The following is an 8,222-nucleotide window of genomic DNA, read 5'->3' as shown; positions in this document are numbered from 1 at the left end:
CTTACAAAGAGATGTAGAGCCACAGCAAGTGAAGAAAGGTGTTAATTAACCAGGGTGGGGGATGAGGGCCAGCTGGATCGTTATAAATTGCTAGGAACAGCAGCAGGTGAGGTCTCATGGAGAGTTTGGATGGCTTGGGGGTCGGTGTGCTGGCAGCCAGGAGGAGAGGTATTTTCTTTTATAGAGAGAATTTGGGTTAGAGGAGATAAAGGAGGTTTTCTCTGTCAATCTTTAAAGTTTCTCTTGCATTATTTAGTGGCTGTAGGGTTTCATGTATCTCTTCTGAGTGCTGGAGGAAAACATTGCATACAGTGTTTCTATAAGGCAACTCTGCTGAGATAATCTGAGGAGTTAAGTTAGGGCTTGAATGTATTGAAGGTAGAAGAAAAAGAAAGCTTGAAGTCCAGTGTTCTGAGATCTGCCAATGTTTCTGTAGCTGACCAGATCTCAATGCTCCTTTGAATGCTTTTTGCAGCATTTCTTTTTGAGTTGGAGCCCTGGGCTGAGTAATCTGCCTGATGCCACTTGGATAGTAGCTTGGCTAGCTACTGGATTTGGGGGCCAAATCATACTTTTGGCAACGAGGTGTTCTCCTGAACTGTGTCAGTCTGTCTACTATATGCTAAATGTGTACAGCTGCTGGCAACCATCAGTGTGAGGTGGTTTTCTTTGGGTTGCCTGCAGTCTGTGAGATAATCGTACTTCACTCTGAATGCTTGTGCTGACTCTTTAAATCTCCCCTTTCCCTTCCCCCTCCCCACTCCCCCCCTGCCCTTAACACTAGAATACATTCCTGCCCTCTAGGTAAACCTGAATAAAACTTGCCATTAATTTGCAATCTTGCCTTCATGCTAAACTACCCAAGATATTTTACTGTTAATTTCACAGTTCCCAGAACCTGAAGGCAATGCAGCACCTGTGAAGCCTCAAGCCTAGTGAATGATGGCTATAGTTAGAAATGAGTGCAGTGGTCCACTGAGCCTAGAAATGTGCTCAGCATTATGTGGGCTTCTGTTATTTTGTCATGCAAAGTTTCTTGTAGATTTGTTCTTGCTCTCACTGCTTCTGCTGGGGACAATGCAAACCAAGGCTCAGGTAAAAGGAGATTACAGAAGGGGATGATACAGCTCTCCAGGTGTTTTAGGGCAGGTGGTGTAAATCTGAGGTTTTAGACTACAAAAAGATGCAATAGGTAACTCAGAAACTAAGAAGCTCAGGCTGTGTTTGTTACAGTGGGAAGGACATGGCTTGAGGCAGCTGGAAATTACTGTAGCAAGGAGTTTAGCCTGCAGAAGGAATCTGACACCTTTGAGTTGCACAGGATGCGCCCGTGAAAGCTGGGGGGGGATAAGAGGGGTCCTGAGAAGTGGGCTGTATAGAGTAGATGGTCCATCCTCACTGAACAGCTTCCTGCTCCAACAGAAGAGCCACCCATCTGGGCACAGAGCTTTACCTCATGAAGCAGTGCAGGTACCACCACATGGCTATCAGAAGGCATGAGGACCTCTGGGAGAGGATCCAGGGTAGATCAGGATTCAATGCAGAGCCTTTACAAAGTGGTTTTGTGGTGGGGTCTTAGCTGTCAGGATGTTAGGAGGGTGAGATGATTGTACTCATTGCATTTGTATGATAGAAGTTGTTGCAGTTTTGAAATGAACTGATGTTTTGGCTTGGAGGTGTGATGTTCATGGTCTGCTGTGGGGCTTCATAGGCTGGAGGTGTCTCTGAGCCACTGGTGTTGATGGATCAGGTTAAGTGAACTCTGGTTTGGAAGTTGATGTGTTTGAAGAGACAGGTCCCAGAGATGAAGAAGACCTGAATCACTAGAGTGTTTCCCTTTTTTTGATGTTGTGTTACAGTTCATATAACAGCATTAGCAGTGAGTCTTAAAGCTGTCCTGTGATAATGCACAGTGTTTGTCTCACAGGGCAGTAACAAAGTGGGGAAGATGTTAAATAAGACGGGGACCAGCACAGTGACTTGGCTGGGGGGGATCCTGTTTGACCCCTTGTCTTAAGCTCAGATCTGTCTGAAGAGGGGGCACATCATCCATCCATGTGTGTTCTGCTTCTTTGATGGACTGGAGGAGTTGGAGGAAATCCTGAATGTTTATGTCTTAATACTGGCTCAGCACCAAAGCAGTGTTCCTGCAGATTCAGTTGTGCTCATCTGGATGTCTGGTGTGGATGTTGATAAGATGATGCTTCAACTATTTTTTTTTATCAGTAAAAGTACCACTGGGTGACTGTACTGGGAGGGAGGCCAATGCAGTGTTACAGTAACATGCTAAACCCTTGGATGTGCACCTGCAGGTCACACCTGGGGATGTGTTAGCTTAAAAGCTGTCTGCCATAGCATGGTGTGTTTACTGATCCTCTTAAAGCTTATGAATAAAAAATGGATTGTCCTCCTGCAGCATGAAAGGCATGAATGGAAAGAGAGAGAAAACCATGGCAGCCAGTGAGCTGTAGAACTTGGAGTTCTCTCTTCAGGACAACCCACAGGTTTCCTGAGGGAAGACCTCCACTGGTTCCTCTGGACCTGCTGTGCTGCTGTCTCATGAGACCTAGTCATGCAAATATAGTTCCTTGGGACGATTCCCATGCACTGATTTTGTCAGGGCTAAGCTCTGTGTAGTGTCATCTTCAACTTAGAAGCCAGTTGACTTACCCACCACATCTTGAAAGAGGGAAAACTTCCGAAACTCATATAAGCTTGATTATTCAACAGAAAAGCAGTTAGGAGAAACGAGTGCTAGTGCTGTCTCGTTATGTTCAGGGTGCTCCAAGACATTTTGGCTGGTTGTTCTTGCTCTCTGACTAGAATGAGAGAATCACATAAATATTGGCAGTCCTCAGTGCTGCATTTTGGCCTGAGTTGAGCAAGCAAACAGCTGTGACTATGCCAGCTTTTCTCTCCTATGAGCATGCCCTTATGGAGTGGGTTCGGCACCTTCTTGTAGTTGTAACTGGAGTGTAATCTCTCCCATGGGCAGGAACACATTGATTATCTATTAGTGGTTCACAGGTTGCATTGGACTTGGTGATTTTTAAGGTATTTTCCAACCTAAATGATTGAGTGGTTACATAATTCACTGCTATGAGAGACCCTTTGGTGGCTCCTCTTCTCTCTCAAGAGTTGCATCCCCGTTCCTCCTGTTCCTCACCCACAATCAGCCACGCTGGAAATCTTTGAAGGTCTCATGAACTCCCTCCCTTTTGGAAGTGCAGGGGGCATTGGCTGAAGCTGTTTCAGAGAGCACATGGTCAGCGCTTTCAGGAAGAGAGACATATACATAAAACCACAGCACGTGGTGGTGGCGTAGGTAGGGTTGGAAAGGAAGGCTTGTGTTTGAGTGTGAAATTGTTGGCAACGGGTTGAAGAGATCACAGGCCATCGACACTTGAGACACTTGGAAGTGTTGATCACAGCTGGTAGTGAAAGGAAGGTTGATCTTTCTGTTCAGCTTTCTGATTGGCTTTTTCACATTTCAGAATTGTTTGATGGAGGAAGAGAATGACACTGAACACACTTCAGGAATGTAGAAGTGCTCACAGCATCAACTGTGGTAAGTTGGATTACGTCTATGGATTTCAAGAGTGATATTGATTTACACCACATCTGGCCTGCTTTACCTTTTTTTTCCTTTGGTATCCCAAGCTGAGCTCCACCAGCAGGCAGTGTGAAACAAGGGTCTCTTCTAAAACAAGTCAGAATCTGTATTACTTAAGTACAAACAAGTATAAAATTTTAGTTGACTAAACTTAGTGTAATATTTAGTTGTGCTTCTTGGAGTTCTCAGTATACTGGGTGATTCAAACTCTCTAGACTTTCACAAAGCCAGAGGCAGTTAGCAGCTCACAGGAATTACCTGACAATCTTCAAAAACAGGACTTTAATTTGCTGGGTTTTATATATATAAACCCAGCATATACGTGTATATATATGGTTTCACTGTCTCTTTCCTAAAATATCCTGTAATAAACACAGTTGTTGTGTGGTATGTGTCTATTTGTGGATCTTGGCTGAACTGTGTAATTTTAAATTCTTTTTTCTTTAATCATCAGTAGTTCATAGGTCTTTCATCTCTCTGAAGCTTTGAAATTTGCTGGAGTTTGTTTGTCTTTGAGCTGGGATGATTTTTGTGAAATTCTCATATAAAAATCACTCTGTAATTTGGTGTGGAATTAGGCAGTTAGGAAAAGCTTCAGGAGAGGTAGGTAAGACATCAGGCTAATGAAAACATATATAATTTGGAGGAGTAGATCCTCAAGGCATGAAGTTTTACGATTGTTACCTGCTTTGTTGTTGTGGTGAGGATATTTCAAGAACAGTGAACTGTAAGTGGAACTTTAATTAGAAATTTTTAATGTGTGTTTTTTAAAAAAACCCAACGAAACAAAGTGTAAGACAGTTAAAGGACAGTACAAGACCTATTGATACATGGACATAAAAGCACTTTCTTTGTTTTACTAGTGTTCTCTGTTTATGAGTGCAATCCAATTATCTTTATTTTTCATGTGGTACCTTTAAGGTTATGAATATTAGTAAGAAAATTCTGTAATGAGATGGCATTTTGCATATGAAACAATCAGTTCCTTATGTGAGGGTCTGAGGTGGGCAAGGGAAGCCAAAAGCAGCTGTGGAATGAGGACTGTGCTTGTGCTGTCGGTGTGGGAGGTGATGTGGACCTGGATATGCAGTTCAAGGCAAAGGGTGGAACGCTGGCAGATGATCATGCTGATTGCTTGAAATGAAGTGAAATGTGGTTGGGTTCTCTCTCACTGAGGTGGTGTGAGGGCTCAGTTGCCTTGCAAGGTCAATAGAATTTATAAGTAGAATAAAGAAATCTGTATCACCCCATTTGTTCTTACTGAGAATAGTCACAGTTTCTTGAAAGCTAATGAGAATAAATCATTTTGAAGAAGCTGAGATAAAAACCTGTTGACTTGTAGTGTCTAACTGACCAATACTTGGTAAAGCTTGGCTGGGTGCTAGAACTGGTGAACAGGAGATTTTGGGAAGATATTATGACTCTATTATATGCACATATGCAGTTCTGTGCTAATACATTACATCCTAAAGGATTTGTTAAAACATAATTGTTGGGTATGAAGCAGTAGACCTTTTCATTTAAGATGTAAAATTTTAAGTGTTGTTTCAGGGTGGTTATGTTTTATTACTTGGTTATGGTGCTTACTACTGATGATATAACAGACTGTAACTTTCAGAAGAGAAACTTCTGAAGGTCTCTTTTAGTCCTTCCCTTTTGGACATGTGCTCACGTTTTACAGCTGGTGTAGTTATGGCAGGAATCAGGTATGGAAGCAGAGCAATCTGAGATGGGTTTCTTTTTTTTTTAATCCATCTAATATTCTGCCAAGATGCTTCTTAAGGACTTCTTGGTGTGGATGATCCAGGCTTGCAATTTTTACGTGCGTTTCCTTGGCACTATGCTGAGTGCAGATCTCTCTTACAGTGAAGTAGCTCTGCATTAAGGTTGGGTTTTTTTCCCTTTTCTGTGAGCTTTTCATGGAGATCAGATAGAGGCATAAAGGATCTACAGGAGCACTAAACTTTGGGGAAATTGTGTTTGAGAGCTGTATTCTATCAGAAGATGGCAGACAGGAGTGCAGGGGAAGGAAGTTCTTTCTCTTTGTTTTCTCTTCCTTGTGAGTATGAACTCAGTCATACAGGGGAAAAAATAGAGTAGCCAAGAGTACACAGTAGGTTTCATCCTAATGTTTCAAATTAAGAACTGAAGCTTCTTAACAAGATCTGCTCCCATATGCAGCCATTGGTTGGGGGATGGGAGCTGGGGAGTTCTGCAGACCTTGGTTGACTGGAATGCTGGCTTTCTGTAAGGGGAGTGGAATATTCAGCTCAGTCTCTGTGTGCTTTTCCTGCTGGAAAACCCAAGTAATGCCTTGTGTTGGAGGGCAGCAGAGAACCCAGTGTGCATACTGAATACCTGATGTATTTGCAACCTTGTCCCATTTTTTTTGCCATGGTGAGGGCTTTGGGAAGGAGGCAAAGCCCCGTTTAGCTCAGATAAGCCACTGCTACAGAAGCAAGCTAGTTCACAGTAAGGAATTTAATACTTTCAGTAGAATCAGCTCAAATACCTGGCTTTTTACTGTGCAGAAATCAGATTCCATTTAGGAAACATGAGTATTATATCAGCCTTTTATCACTTTAACATGTGGCTAATAATTCATTACTTGTAGAAGTAAAAACTTTCTAACTTCAGGGAATGTGCTGTACTTTTCATTTCCTTGACCTTCTAGATTTTCATCATTATTTATAGATTACTGCAATGTATTAAAATAATTTTCTGAACAAGAAAAAAGGGAGAAAATATCTTTCAGTGGGAATAAAGTCAGAGGGGGAAAGGCTGAATGTAATTTCTATCACCAGATGTGCTTATTTGTTTCAGATATTGGCAGATTTCTGTTTGGGTATGTTTGAAATAAAAATATTGGCCAATATAAGTTTTAAATAGTTCACCTATAATTTATGCATAGGATGTACAGTACACTTAGTGAATTCTTTTGCAGTTTGCCCCTCAAATAACATGCTGTTCCCTCCGATGAATTTATGTGGCTTAAATCATAAACCTGGTAACTTTAATTATACTCTGAATACTAGTGACTTGATGCAAACTTCAGATTGCCAGAGACAGCAGATTTCAGGAGGTCTAACAGCAGGTTGAAATAATAAAATACTGACCCTGTGAAACTAATGGGAGTTCATTACTGAAATAATAATCCGTCCATCTTATGTAACGCTCCTCTACCAGAGGAACTGATGAAAGTCAAAGAGGAGAAACAGCTGGAGAACAGCCGGGAGGTAGGAGGGCTGCAATGAGAATCTGAAACAATCTGCAGAATCCCTGAAGAAAGGAGAGGTCAGAGCAAAGGTCTTGGCCCCTCAGTGCTATTTCAACATCACAGGAAATTTGCGTTTAGTCTGTGGTCAAAACTCATCGCTGTGTCTTGCTCCCATGTCAAACCAGTCCTGTGCTGCATTTTCATGTCAGTCTGTCACTCTCTCACGTCCCTAACTGGTTTGCTGAGCTGGGCATCTATCAACTTCCCCAGACAAAGCAGCATGGTGGGGAGTTTTGCAGGTCCCTTCATTATACAGTAGAGCTGTTGCTGTATCAAAGTAGCAGTTAGAAACTTGGAAAGAGATGTAATGCATTGGTGAGGGCCCAACAACACGGTTTCCCTGGAGAATGGGTGCTGTTCCTCAGCTGCTTCTGGGACTTGGTTCGCAGCCTTCCCCTTAAATCTAAGAGAAGCTGGATGCTGGGCATCTAAACTGCTCTTTTAATTAAGTCTGGTTATGAAATGATATGATCTTGGCAACAACAATATCTGCTAATTGTAACTGCTTGTTCTGAATTTGTTACACAGGAACTAAATGTTCCTCTCAACATATTTTCCCCCTCCCTAGTAATAGAGTGAATCACGAAGGACATCTTATGTGAAAGCTGGCACAGCTCAGACCCTGTTACAGGAAGAGATGAAGGTAGAAACAGATATATATGTTGTGGTCCTGATTCTGCTGGAAGTACAAGCAATTAGTCACTGTTAGATGGTGGTGATTGTTTGTTTGTTTGTTTTGTCTCCATGTTTCAGCACATTCTTAGATTGTGTTTTGGAAGAGCTAATGCAAGCTGCAGTGCTTGGCTGAGTCAAGGTTTGGATTGTTGTGTGTTGGGATGCGTGTTATGCCCACAGCCCCACCTACATCACAGAACCTGTTGGACATTAAGCTGTTAGAAGTACTTGGGCAGTAAAGCTGTAATATTTTTCCTTCTCTCCATGCATTTAGAGCAATAGAGTTGGGCTAACTTTCTGTGGGACAATGTTGAACTAACTACTGAACTATCAAGAAAGCTGTTAATTAGAAAAAGCAAGTCAGTTGCACCACCTGATTGTTTTTATTTCCAAAGAGTGTGTCAGTGGGGAGAATGTCTTTTTAAAGTGGTGGCAATTCTGCATCAGGATATATGACCTAGAAGGGAGCAAGCTCTGTCTGTCTTCTGCCCCCTGCTCCAGCAGGGCCAAAGTGGGCTGTGCTGGGTAGTGTGGCAGCGTGCCTTGTTTCTCCTAACAAACTCAAGTAGCTGTTAAGAGAAATACAGACTCTGTAAAAAAATACAGACTCTTTGCAGGTAAATGCAGGTGGCATCACCATGCGTAGGACCCTGGAGA

Source organism: Gallinula chloropus, assembly GCF_964237585.1.
Source record: "Gallinula chloropus genome assembly, chromosome: 13".
NCBI classification, from domain to species: Eukaryota; Metazoa; Chordata; class Aves; order Gruiformes; family Rallidae; genus Gallinula; species Gallinula chloropus.
This window is presented reverse-complemented; position numbering follows the sequence as displayed.